The sequence below is a fragment of the Falco cherrug genome, chromosome 10 (genome assembly GCF_023634085.1).
Source record: "Falco cherrug isolate bFalChe1 chromosome 10, bFalChe1.pri, whole genome shotgun sequence".
Taxonomy (NCBI): domain Eukaryota; kingdom Metazoa; phylum Chordata; class Aves; order Falconiformes; family Falconidae; genus Falco; species Falco cherrug.
The window spans coordinates 30005372-30018375 of NC_073706.1; the positions used below are offsets into that span (position 1 = coordinate 30005372).

At 41.9% G+C, this 13004-nt stretch overlaps 1 protein-coding gene across 6 annotated transcripts in view; it reads left to right on the plus strand.

Moving 5' to 3' along the window:
• The window catches only part of DENND2B (DENN domain containing 2B), a 180097-nt gene that overhangs the window by 24566 nt on the left and 142527 nt on the right, over positions 1-13004 (plus strand). The gene's annotated exons all lie outside the window — the stretch shown is intronic.

Below are 13004 nucleotides of genomic sequence, written 5' to 3' on the forward strand. Positions count from 1 at the left end.
CCTTACTTCTCAGCAAAGATGCAGAATAAAGACTATCGAATTCTCTTGGGTTTTCTTGTTGTTACTGGTGTTTTTTTGGATTTGGTTTTTTTCTTTTTTCTTGTGGAGCAGAATTGGTGGGGTTTCAGAAATGCTTTCAATCAGTGTAAACCATTTCCTATTGCGGCTGCCAGCTGTTCTTTCAGCATTTGCAGATGAGGGGCACAGCAATACTCCTTAAGAAACAATTGCTTGTGAAGAACAGATGAGTCTGAGGTTCTGGTTAAGGCAGAATGCACCCCCATAAATTACTGCATTATTATATATCAAGAATACTTTTGTAGTCTGTCATTGGAGCAACCGTTGAGTGGGATTCGGCAACCCACACTTGAAAATGGTCCCAGCTCAGCCAAATACTTGAGCATGTGCTTGAAAGCAAAGCATTGACTTCAGCAGCTTGCCTAAGGGCTGACTCAGGTTTCATGCTGGTCTGGAAGGTTGCTGTAGTTCTCACACAGTGTTTCCTCTGGTGGGAATGGACAGCAACATTTGTGTGCTTCCTGTGCTTCTGAAATACAGTGATCACTCCTCTTCCTCCCTAGCAGTGCTAAACTCTTTTATTTTGCAATGTGAAGAAAAAACTTACTAAACGGCTGGGTCACTGGGGAGCTGGGTGCGTGGGTGGGTGACATCGACTGATGCAGTGGTGTTGATCTGGAGTCAGTTGGCCTAGATTCCCATTTGTTCTTAGTTGGCCGATGGTGAGTTACAGTGCTGCTGTGTGCATGGACAGGGGACAAAGTTGACAAGGAGCAAGGAATTTATTTAACTGGTGTAGCTGTATTCTGTTACAGAAGAAGAGCCAGTTCAAAAGATACGAAGATGATTATTCAGGATTGAATAATGTTCTTGATTTTCCATGCCACCATCTGAGACTTGTAGCATGAGACTAGTCCAAAGCCTGCTAGGCAGTCTGCTGCAGGGATGATATGCCTTAGTCATGATGTCTCACCCTGAATGAGCTGAGATGTGGTATTACTGTGCTGGGTATGGATATTGCCATAATTATCCACCCACCCACTCCCCACCATGTTGTTTTATAGTGTTTAAGACAAAAGGCACTAAATCAGACTCAATATGTCAATGACCAATTGACATCCCAGAAAGTTAGTTACTGTGAAGGGTAGGAAGCTGGTGATGGTTGAGGCCTGTGCAGCTTTAGGGTGGGAGACTGACTGCAACCTATTGAGCTTTGCTGTGTAACTCAGGTTTTCATACAGATTGCTGGGAGGTCGGATTCACCATGCATGTTTATTCCTTTTGTATTGATTCAGCGTGCTAAAGCGAAGACAGTTCAATACAGAGATCAGAAAGAGAAGAAACAAGGGCTGACAGTCTTTTTGTCATTTTTGGCAAAAATACTTGTACAGTATAAATGAGTTCGCAGAGCTGTGCAGCCCTGCCTTTGTGTGTTGAGAGTGCACATGATTTACTGCAGAAATCAGTTTAGCATAGCATAGCTGTGCAGATTCAGCAGGACCTACCATTATCTTGTCATGTTTTTTAGCAAATTGACTTTTACAAGGCAGCAATTCAAAAACATGAAAGAGAAATGTGCTGAACAACCCATCCCTTCTGGTTCCCCCATCCAGCGTGCGCTGGCAAATTTGTCACAGCTGCACCCACGGGCATGGTGGTGCTCAGCTCCCTCACTTGCAGGGTTTGGGCATTCTGTGTGCAAGAGCTGATGTGGGTCTTGATTTTATTACTGTGATCTCAAACTCTCAAGTTGCTGACTTTCCAACTAAGTATGGCAGTTCAGACATGGCTTTCTGTCATGTTTCACTTTACAGACTTAATAGGATTGCATTGGTACAACAAGAGTAACAAAAGCACTGTTAGCAAGATTTTGCAAATCTTACTACTTTTCAGCTCCACTCACTCACAGGCTGCAGTCTGGAATGGACAAAGAAGAATGGCCAGAAAGCAGGTAGGTTCCTGGGCTTGCCCTGACTAGCATTGCCTTTCACTGCCTCTGAAGGCAGAGTATAAAGCTAGATGCACTGCTGGTCTGACCATTTTCTGTGTTTTTAAAGTACATCTCTGTTCCAGTGTCAGCACAGAAGTAGCCATGGATACGGTGTTTTGGCGTTCTCAGACGTTTGGCAAATGTGCCTGGATTTTTGTTTATTTTTAAGGGGTTAATTTAAAATGTGTAAAACTTTCCTACCTTCTGGGAATTCAGGACATTCAGCCCATGTATGCCTCAGCAAATGGCTTCTATTTAATAACATCTTTGTACATTACCATTGAGAGATGGCTATCTCGGAGAGCTAAGCTGTGAATGTGCCCAAGGGTGAAAAAAGAACAAAAAACTAAGACTGAGGGGAGGGGAGATGGGAGAAAGTAATTTGGTTTTGTGGTTTTTTTTTTTTTCAGTGGATAATATGTGTGAAGGGTAGGGGTGGAGATGCTTTAAGGAGCATTCTGAGATAACAAAATAGCTTGCTTAGCTAAACAGAGTGGATTGAAATGACAGCCCTACCCATCCGTCCTTCCCTCTCTTCTGCGACCTGACCAGCGCTCAAGTAGCAGTGTTCATGTGTGGAGCAGGGCAGTATACAGCTCCTTTTCCTCTTCCCTTGGGTTTTGAGATGAAACTGCAGGGCTAGTAGTGTCTTCCCTCCATCTCCTGAGCTTAGCAACTTTTGTGTGAAGGAAGTTAATTGACCAATGCCACTGCCTGCCTCTCACAGTTGGACAAGTCCTCTGGCACCAGTGTGCGCCTGTGTGTCAGCACACTCCATGAACCTGCTCCACAAACACTGTCTCAAACCGCAGAGGTCATTTTCTTGAAGACATGGCTATTTCCTCAACAGAACTTTCCACTGTAGAAAGTATTTGTTTCCTATCCTTTCATCTGTGGAAACTATTTGTCACTTGAAAGACTCGCCTGGTTTTGAAGGTTAGCCAGGCAGACCAGAGGTGCTGGTGAGGGAGACCCATTCCGATGCAGCAGGTTTCAGATCCCTCTGCAGCCTGTCCCTGGTGTAGATTTTACTTCCTGCCACAAGTAATTGTCTTACAATCTTTTGAATGGCTCACTCAATACAAAAAACTCTACTCTGTATTAATGGTTAATGGGTTTTTCTAGCAGATGTGAAATTCAGTGAAACATATACAGTTTCTTTGGTTTTAACAGGAACAGATGATTTAATAAGCAGCTATAAATCTCTTGGGAATGTACAGACATAGTCAAACAGCACACTTCTGCCAGATTTTTCTACTGACTAGACTTAAAGCCTATGAGTCATAGTGGTCTGCTCCACTCCCCACCTTGGATGCCTGTTGTTGTTTTGGCTTTTAGAGGTGCTCTGTGCTGCACATAGGTTTTTTTTTATCACCTTCTCCCGTTAATGAGCTAGCTTTTTCATCCAGAAGACAGGTTCAAGCAGTTGACTTTCATTATCTGTGTGTGCATGACATTTCCATTTCCTAGGCCAGTTTGTGTCTTTAAAATTATATAGTAAAAATGTTTGAGGATTATATTAATACAGCCTCCTAAATGGGCTTAGTAGTGGGAATCTGGTTAAATTTAAAGAGGTATAGTCAGCCTCTTTCTTAATACGGTAATGCTTTCCTTCCAGCAGTCTGTGGCCAACTTACGAAGTTTAATAAATTTATTATAACAGTATTTCTAATATATTCGGTTATCAGCTCCTTAGAGATAAGGAAGCCAAGAAAGAAAGCAGAAAGCTGTTTCAGTTACCTGTGGCTCATGCTGAATTGCAGGGGAGGGTTGTATTTCCTAAAGTATTGAAGTTACATTCCAAATGGACGTAAAATGGCACTGTGTTTTACAAATGTCTTATTTTATATTGTACTGGTCTGCTGGCTTTCCATAAGTGTCTTGGATGTCTAGGAACTGGGGTTGCAAGCTTTTAATTTGTTTTACAGTTGGTTCACAAACCATATGAATTACACTTGGGAGCCACTGTAGAGGAGGTGAGGTATTAGAATTGCTAAGGTTTGCTCCAGGCTGCACCCAGAGATGAAACCAGTGATAACACACAGACTTTGTGTGGAGTTTTTAACCATTGTGGAGGTTCTTGCAAGACAGGTGCAGTGCAGCTTATTTTGAACACAGCTGGATGGAGGGGATTTAAAAAATGGCCCACAACATAGTTTTTTATATTTTTTTTTATCTTGCAGTGATTTAATATTTTACAGTGTGACCAGATACAAAATCTGTCTAAGAAAACTTGTGCAGAGGTCTGACTTCATCATACACAGGTGGGAAAAATCTAAATCTTTCCACTGGCTCAGGACTGTGTTTGCATTTGTTGTACTCTGCAACTGTGTAAATTGTGAGGAGAGTTTATGTCAGTGACAGGGATGATCAAGAAACCCTGTTCCTGTTTGGCTTTTTTCAGCCTGGAAGGAGTATCAGAAATGCTAAGATGTGAAGCAGGTTAAGAAACTGGAAACAGCCTTGGAGGTTGATTAATGTACAGAATTGTATGATGTCATCAGAGATGCGTATTGTATGAAACATATGGTGAGATTGCAGCCTACTGCATCATTCCAATACTGTTTGCTTCTGGTTTCTCAGTGCTTCAGAAAGCCAAACAGGTATTGTGTTACCAGGCGAAGAAAGCTATTCAAGGTCCTATAACTGGATGGTGTCAAAAACAGGAACAACATTTGATTCTTCTGACTCCTTGTTAGGTCCCTCCATACTGCACAGGAAGCACAGTAGAGGGTTTCAACCCTATGCGTATGTGGCAAAAAAAAAAAAAAAAAAAAAAAAAAAAAAAGCAGACCTTTCAGCTCTTTCTGGCAAACTGTGTTGCTTCATGTTTTCAGTAAGCACAGAGCTCTCATGTTTGCTGATGGGACTTTCACACATCAGGAAATCAGAAAACTGAAGTTGTAATCAGCATGTCTGTTCTTGAATGGGGAATTTTCCCCAAAGCAAGTTGTGATGCATGTTCCTAATGATTTGAATCTTACAGTTCAGACTTTCCATAAGCTGCTTCCAGCATTGTAGGCGCTAACTTGTGTTTGCAGTGAAGATATACACACCCAACTGCAAGGGTAACAGCCATAAATTACACGTTTAAATCTCGACATTACTCTGTGTGATTAATTGGGAGCTGCCAGTGCCTTTAGAAGTCTGGCTTTGCTGTGGCATTTAGATGGAGATGGTGCAGTGCTTTGGTGCCTGCGCTGTTGCAGGCCGGCTTAGGGGTTAGCTAGAAATCAAGACTTAGCAGAGCTTTTGCTAGCATTTCTTCACTGGCAGCAAGGTCTTTTGTAAACTTGCTGGTGTGTGGTCTTTGTGCACTAAATGGCTAACACTCAGCCTGTGTTGTGGGATTTCACCATTTTCATAGCATGAACAGTAAGCAGCAGCAGTTCCAGGGAGCGAGTTGTCCATCCCCTTAAAGCAATGTGCATAGCAATGGGGAGCATCATGTGACTATGTGGACTTTATCCAGTGTTTTAAAGGAAAAATATCTCTAACAGTGTCCTGGCCTATATAAGCTGTATAGTTTTCCCAGACTTGGAAGAAAAGCGCTGGTACTTTCCCAAGTTCCACCCTTTTCAGTTTGATGTAAAAAAAAAAAAAAAAAAAGTCAACTCTTGCTTTTCTTTTGTCTCTAAAATGGGAAATACTGTAATTAAAGAAGAAATCATCTTTTTTCATGGCAAGAGGCAAAACCTTATCTCAGAGTAATCTGTTTTGATAAGAGTAAAGCAGAATGTGTACTTTCTCTTTTTTTCTTTCCTTCTTCTTAAATAATAGCCTCTACTGTTAGTAGTGAAGATGAAACAGGTAGGTGTGTGATTCCCCAGCAGCCTAAAAGGGGATGTTGGGGGAGTCCTTCCTGGGATGTGGGGCTGTTTTCACAAACTTCCCACAGCTCTCTTTGGAAGAGCACACAGAATCGAAGGAGGAGGAATGACCTTGCTTTTAAGGCATTCATCTGGAGCTTGGGCACAGGGAGCTAAACTCCCAGCGCTGGGACTGGCTTCCTCTGTGGTCTGCAGTATGTTGCTCAGGAGATGTCTGTGCTGCACAATGGAGCTCAGCATAGAGGGCCCTGGAGGGGACTCCAGGAGGTCTGCGTGGCCCTACAGTGCATTGGGGCACTGTGTGGAGGCACGACCCTCTCCCTGAAAAAATACGGTTGCGCTGGTTCAGGCACTGCCTTGTACTGTTGGGGCTGTGCTGCTTCCAGTTTTGGAGTTATCATGGTTGTGGCTCATTTGGGCATCTCTGTACCATACTCCTTTGCTAAACCCAGGAAGCACTGGGGTACTGAGAAACTAACACAGAGTTCACAAAATGTTTTTGAAATGTCTGCATGGTCTGGTTCTGGATTTCTTTTGTTTTGCACAAGCTTATCCTAGTCATTCCACTGTCACTGACTTTCATTTCCTCCATGGCACTGGAAATCAGCTAGAAGGAAAGCTTAATTTCAGCTGTTTCTCATGGCCAGATGGTTTTCCAGGAAGTAAAAAGTTCTGATATCCCTTGGAATTCAGCTGACCCCAACTGCCTTCCAGGTCCTAACTATGATCTCAGGGGAGGCAGCAGAGCCTGGTGCTTAGAACCTGGTCGGCCACACACTGTCTGTGAGGGGCCACTGTGCAGCCTCATGCACAGAGCTACTTAACTCCTCTTTTCCAAGCAGCCACACAGGAGTGACATTTATTCAGCTTTGTAAAGCATGCTGAGAACCATGAATGAAAGAATGAAAGGAGCTGTGCATATTCAAAGCAATATTTTATCTGCTCTATCCAGAATAAAGAAGAAAATAGCTTTATTGTCTACAGCTTGAAAAATCTGCCTGCTGGGATGATTCTGACAATATGAAAACCAAACTTGTTATATGCCTAAGAAAACACATGCTGTTGCTGGCTTTGATTTTGATGGGGTGTAGGTGATGAGAGTAGTTCTGGGCTGGTGCCTGTAGTACCCTTCCTCCCCAGAGATGCTAAGCAGGGCTCACAGGCATCCTCCCAGCATGCTACCAGTAGTTCACAGGGTCTCCAGGCCAATTTGGAGGTTCAAGTCACAAATAACATACAGGAAGCCAGCTGGAGAAGTTAGCATGCAGATAAGTCATTGCTTTTTGTCCAAAGGAACATCAAACTGACACTTTCTTCTTAAAGTCTTTTGGCTAATAGTCTTTAAAAGATAAGATCTATCTAGGCGGAGAGGGTTGCATAAACTTCCTGTGAACTTTCATAGCTGATGATCAAAAGGAATCACAGAACATGTTGTCATTATTTATCTATCTATTTATTTATTTATTTAGAAATTCAAAGAGTGCACAGTGCTATTGGTTGTGATTTTTCTCATGTGAACAAGGTGATAGTATACTGCATGCTCAGCCTTAGGCCCTTTTATTTTTCACTTTGAGTTTAAACTAAGAGCTCTTTTGCAGGGGGGGGGAAATGCAAAAAATGCAACCACCACCCATATTCTGCTTCAGAAACCAGCACTGCATTGTTGAATATATCTGTAGTCATGTCCATTGCTTTGCTAAGAGGTCCTTTCCTCTTTATTAGCTCTGTAGGGCTAATGTAACGATAGAGGTGGCTCCCAAAAGCAGCCTCTTCTTTGTCTCACTACCTGAATGCCCGTACAGGAAGGGCTACTTTGATAACAATTTGAAAAGTGCCTCTTCAGGTGGGGATTGGCTTAAAGGATCTGTATTCCCACCATTTACATGCTCTCTGAAAAGGATTCTGCCCCTTTGTTCCCATTAAGTCAAAGTTTTGCAACACTTGTTCAGCTGCACACAGGATTTAGTCCTCCCAGAGTTACATTCTTGTGAGTCCTGCTTGCATTGCAATTCCAGGTGTGAGGGCATCTGTTTTTTAAATTGCTTTCTAGTCCCATGTGCAGCATCTTGTGTCGCAGGATGTGTGCTGTGAACAAGGGCAACAGAAAGCTGTCGGTTGGCTTTTACAGTAGTGAACTAAGACAAATTAAGATACCTCGCATTCGTATAGGGTCAAATCAGAAATGCTGTGGAATTTCAAACAACTTATTGACGTCTCTCCTGATATGGCTTGTTCCCAGAGGAAGCCTGCTTGTCTCATTTGCCCCTCTTCTTGAGACATAAATCCATGCTTGACTGGGGATATCTGCAGTAAAAAAAAGGTATAGGAAGAGACAAACACCTATAAAGGGCTAAATTCTCTTGTTGTGTCCAGACAGGACAAATAGTCCTCCCTCGAGGGCTTCCCCCCCTCCATGAGTTTTGGTCCTACAGCTTCCCGTCTTTCCTTTTCAGGCATGCCTGGGATACAGCACAGCCACACACAGGAAGGGTGTTGACTGGAGTGCAGATGGGTTGCAGACAGGGCTGGCTTGGGAGAGTTAAGGAGCAGGACTTATTTACATGAGGTTCCCACCTTTTGGTTATTGCTGTGGCTTGGCTAGTGCCTTGGCCTGGTGCCATCTGGCAGTTTGCAGCACTGGGATGTTGGGGGCTAGCTGAATTGGCTGCCTGGGCCCAGAGCCAGTTTGTATGGCTTGTTTGGCTTTGCACTGCTTTCTAGCAGGGTGAGCTGTAATATGTGTCTCCTGTCATGAATCAGACCATAGGTATGGATAATTCTCAAACCAGGCATTTACATGAGTTAATTCCACACTGTTCAGGTTTAAAATTGTTTTATTAAGGAATTATTCAGCTTGTTGCTCAGCAGATTTTCAACCTCATTAGTAGGTTTAGCATGGGGAGTGTGTCCCGGTTATATTGCCAAATGACGTCTTAAAGCTTTAATTGCCAAATAAAAACTCTCTTGCTCTCTCTTTTCTGAATTATATGTGTTACTAAAGTACCACTTTGCTAAAATATTGTAGCACATTTGGCATATTTTTAAGTTCTTTTGAAGTCAATGTTTAAGTGTGTTGCTGAATCAGGGCCTAAATAATAGTCACAAAATTAAGCCACTTTATTTCTGAAACAGTAATGCTGCACAGGAGTTGAATGTGCATCAGCTTTTTGTTGTGACCCCTCCTGGTACAGATATCCTCTTAGTTTCACTGAATCATTTAGCAATTTTTGCAAGTTGGTGTCTTGTACCCAGCTGAGACATCAGTGTCAGACCCAAGTATGGTAGGCTTTCATTTGCAGAATGAGATCAAACTGAAACGAGATATAGGGCCATAAAGGGATTGGCAGCATCTCAAAGAGTGCGCAGCTATGATTAGTCATTTCCTATATACATATAGTGTGCATGTGTGTGTATATATATACATCCACACACTTTTTTCTGGGTTAGTGAAATCAATACAGTGCTTCGAACATGATCCTTTTTGGGCTGTTAAAGTGGTCATGGAAATTTTTAATTCCTCTGCTAGAAGAGTGTTGTGGAAATACTATGGGTAATGGATCTGATACTGAAATGGGGGAAATAAAAATCATAGCTGACTGATCTTAGACCTAGACCTGTGCAGTCCCATTACAGCCAGGGAGCTCGTATGTTGGGTCAACTCCTTTGCAACTGTTTGCAGGGCTACAATATACTTTTGTACTACTTGCTATGATACCACAATCCTAGAAGAGATAATGCAGTGAGGCAAAATAGAAGTTAATGTGCCACTGATGTCAGGGAAAGTTTTACTCGCTTCAGTAAAATGATGCTTTTGGGCCACTTGCTGTATCGCTGTGCTCTTATGCTGTTGTGTAGGACTGTTAACAGCAAAGGCCAGTGCTGTGGACTGTTAATTCAAAGAAGTCGGTGGTGTTGTGGGACTGCTTCAAAGAGTATGGTGGCTGCTGTCCTGGCAGTCATTGTCTTATCCCGCTTGGTAGTCACAGAATGCCCTGTGCGAAAGTATTGAGTGCTGGGCCTTTAAATAAAGCACAAAGAGCACAGTTTTTGTAGTGCATGCATGCTTTATATTATGAGCTGGTTGGGGCCTTTTCCCTTATTACCATACCTCTGCAAGTCACTGCCTGGTGATGAGGAAGTGCTGCTGCTGAGCTCTCTGCCTTTCCCAGTGAGGTCAGCAGGAGCTGCAGGCAATTGCCTTTCCATGGTATCAGGTTGAAAATGTACTGGGGCAGGGCACTCAAGCTTCACTTTTTGCTGTTAAGTCTTCAGTTATCTAAGTTCAAACAGATATGATCTATTGAGGTCATTGGAAAGATGGACAGTAACTGTGGTGTACAGATGGCACGAGGGGAAGAGAAATGAGCTGGTCATCCTCTCTGGGAAGGGGGAAGAAATCCTTCTGAAGGGCAGAAAGTTATTTGAGGAGGGTGGAAAAATTATAAATAATTTTACAAGAGTATTTTTATGTGGAACTTCATTTTATTTAAAAAATGCGAAGGAAAATGTTACTGAAGTCAGTGCAATGATTAATCTCTATTTACATCTACCAGAGATTTGTGCTGTTGTTGTGGTCAGCTTATTCTGTAGCTTATCTCTGGTTTTGTCTTTTTAAAGCCCGAAGTTGATGTTGTGTTTTCACCTACTGAAAGTGATAAAATTTCATGAGTCATTTAGGAGCAAATCTGATCTTTGTTTCCTTTCCCATTGCTGATGATGGCTGCTTGATTTGGAAAGCATTCAGTAAAGAATTTCAGACCATGCAGCTCGTGGGGAGAGTGGCTCATATTTCCCTTTCCAGTCTCAAGGGCAGAGGCGCCAGGTGTGCCCTGGTGAGGACTCTCTCACTACATACTCATCCTTTGCAGTGCATGTCTGCTCCTGCGTGCATCACATGGCTTCTGCATCCTGTGCTTGCGACCGCAGAGTGTAGGAAGGAGTGTGTTCAACCAGTCAGAAATGGGAAGTGTATCGGAAATAAGAAAGTAAACATCAGCCATGTGTGAGTAATGGATTGCCTGTCTTCTGCAGGGGATGAGGATACATGTTCTAATGTTCTCTGGTCACAGTGTAGCCATGACACTGTAATTAGTGTAGTTCAAGCTGTTCATCATGTCTTCCATTTATGATCCCAGACTCTGTCCTGATCCTAAATTTTGTTCTGAGGTATTGATGTGCTTATAGAAAAGCTCAGTGAGAAAAAAGTGAAAAGTGGGAATGGTTCTTGTTTCACTGCGGCCAATTTGACCAAAATATGTCAAGGAGAATACGGCAAGGAATTGATTAGGAGTGTACTCACGAGGCTTAGAATAGAAATGTGCTTGTCTGGGGTCTTCCGTGATAGTCACCGGCCCAAGAGCAAAGCTTGGGCCATAGTTTTAGTACTGTGCTTCATACCTACATATTTGTGCATATGTAATATATTTTAATGACTTCATTTGTTTTATTTGAAACTTTAAACTGTAACTGAGTATGTATGTAATGCAATGAGCATTTTCAATTGTTTATAAATGCTTGCTTGTATGCTCGCCTGAGATCCTTGCCAGATATGCAGATGTGGTCACCTAATGAAGTGTTAGAGAGCCTTGCGATAAACTCTGGAATGGGATGTGATGCATACTCCCATGCTACCAGTAATGGGTCGCTAGAAAATCTGAGACTGATCAGCCATTTCACCTGTATGTCGATCAATTCCTAAGTTGTTGGTGGTTTTGTGTATGTGGTTTGGTTTGTTGGTTTTTTTTTAATTACTTCATGTCCTTGAGCACTCCCTTTATGGTAATATAGGGTAAAACATTCCTTTCTTGGGAGGAGCTACACGTCTCCCTCTTTCCCCAGTTACGCTGCTAAAACTGAGCCTACTTGCAGTGTGCAATGAGTTTAATTCAGTTTATACACCAAGGGGAACTTTTCAAGACAAAACATGTCATAATTTTTTATATTTGGCTTATGTGGTTCTGCTGGGCTTCACTGGTGCATTCTTAAGGGAACTTAGTGTGCACTTGCAAGCTTAGCATGTGGCACTTTCAAGTCTAGAAAAACTGTTTCATGTGATGTCATTTCAGCATCTTCTGGATTCTTGACAGCTGAAGTATCTGTCCTTTTATATTCATCTACCTGTGAACAGTCGGTACGCAGTTTTTGGTAACAGTGTAAAATACACTTTCATGTATATGCCTTTGGGTAGTGTTTTTGACAGAAAGGTGGTTTAAGTGTACAATCCACTGGGAGCTCTGTCACTCACAAAATGTAGAGGTTTCAGAATTACATTCAATAATATGCTCCAGTGTAGTTTATATCTTATAATAGCTATATGGAGAGAAAGGTGTTCCCGTAAGATATCTTGGCTATCTCACTGTCTAGTGTTCTTTTTTTAATTCTACCTTTGCAATCGTGTTAGAAACACAACCAGAAGAGTAATATCTTGGAAGTCTCCTTGTGTATAAACCTAGCTGTGTTAATTATGTGATGTACATACACATTTTCTTGCATTCAGCTCTCTAAATAACATATGAAGGTTACATATGCTCATTTTATTTTAAGTTTTTAATGGAGGGGTGGAAGACCGTAACAGCATAATGAAGTGGTTAATAGAGAAAAAAGAAATTGGTTTCCTGCTTAGTATGGCATAGTCAGCTTTGCAATTCTGTGCCCGCTAGAGGGACTGTTGCTTATACTACTCATTGCAGAAACGAGAGTCTTGCAGTCCCTGTAGTATCTATTATGAAGTTTTAAAACTTTGAATGACTGACTCGGGTTAAAATCTCTAAAGAGTAAGTCTCCAAGCTATTTCTCAAAGGGTAAAAACTTTGGGCACAGTGCTGCTGTTCTGAGTCCAAATACTTTTTGCTGAATTTCTTTACTAAATCTTATTTTTCTTTCTTTGTAAAAGTATTTTCTGTTCTCTTGATTTATCAGTCCAGGCTTTCCTATATGACATTGCTGGGGATTAATTTATAATTCTTTTTGTCAAGGAAAAAATGTTGTGTCTCTTTATTTATGTTTGGAGGAAGTTTTGTTTTGCAACCATGGTGCCAGTGAATATGGTAAATTAATCAGTTTTTGTATTCACAAACGTCACTGAAATGGGTTTCTCCTTTAACTGGGAGATACTGAGTTTTGAGTAAGAGGCATGTACACTTAGAGTCAGTATGAGAAGTTCCAAA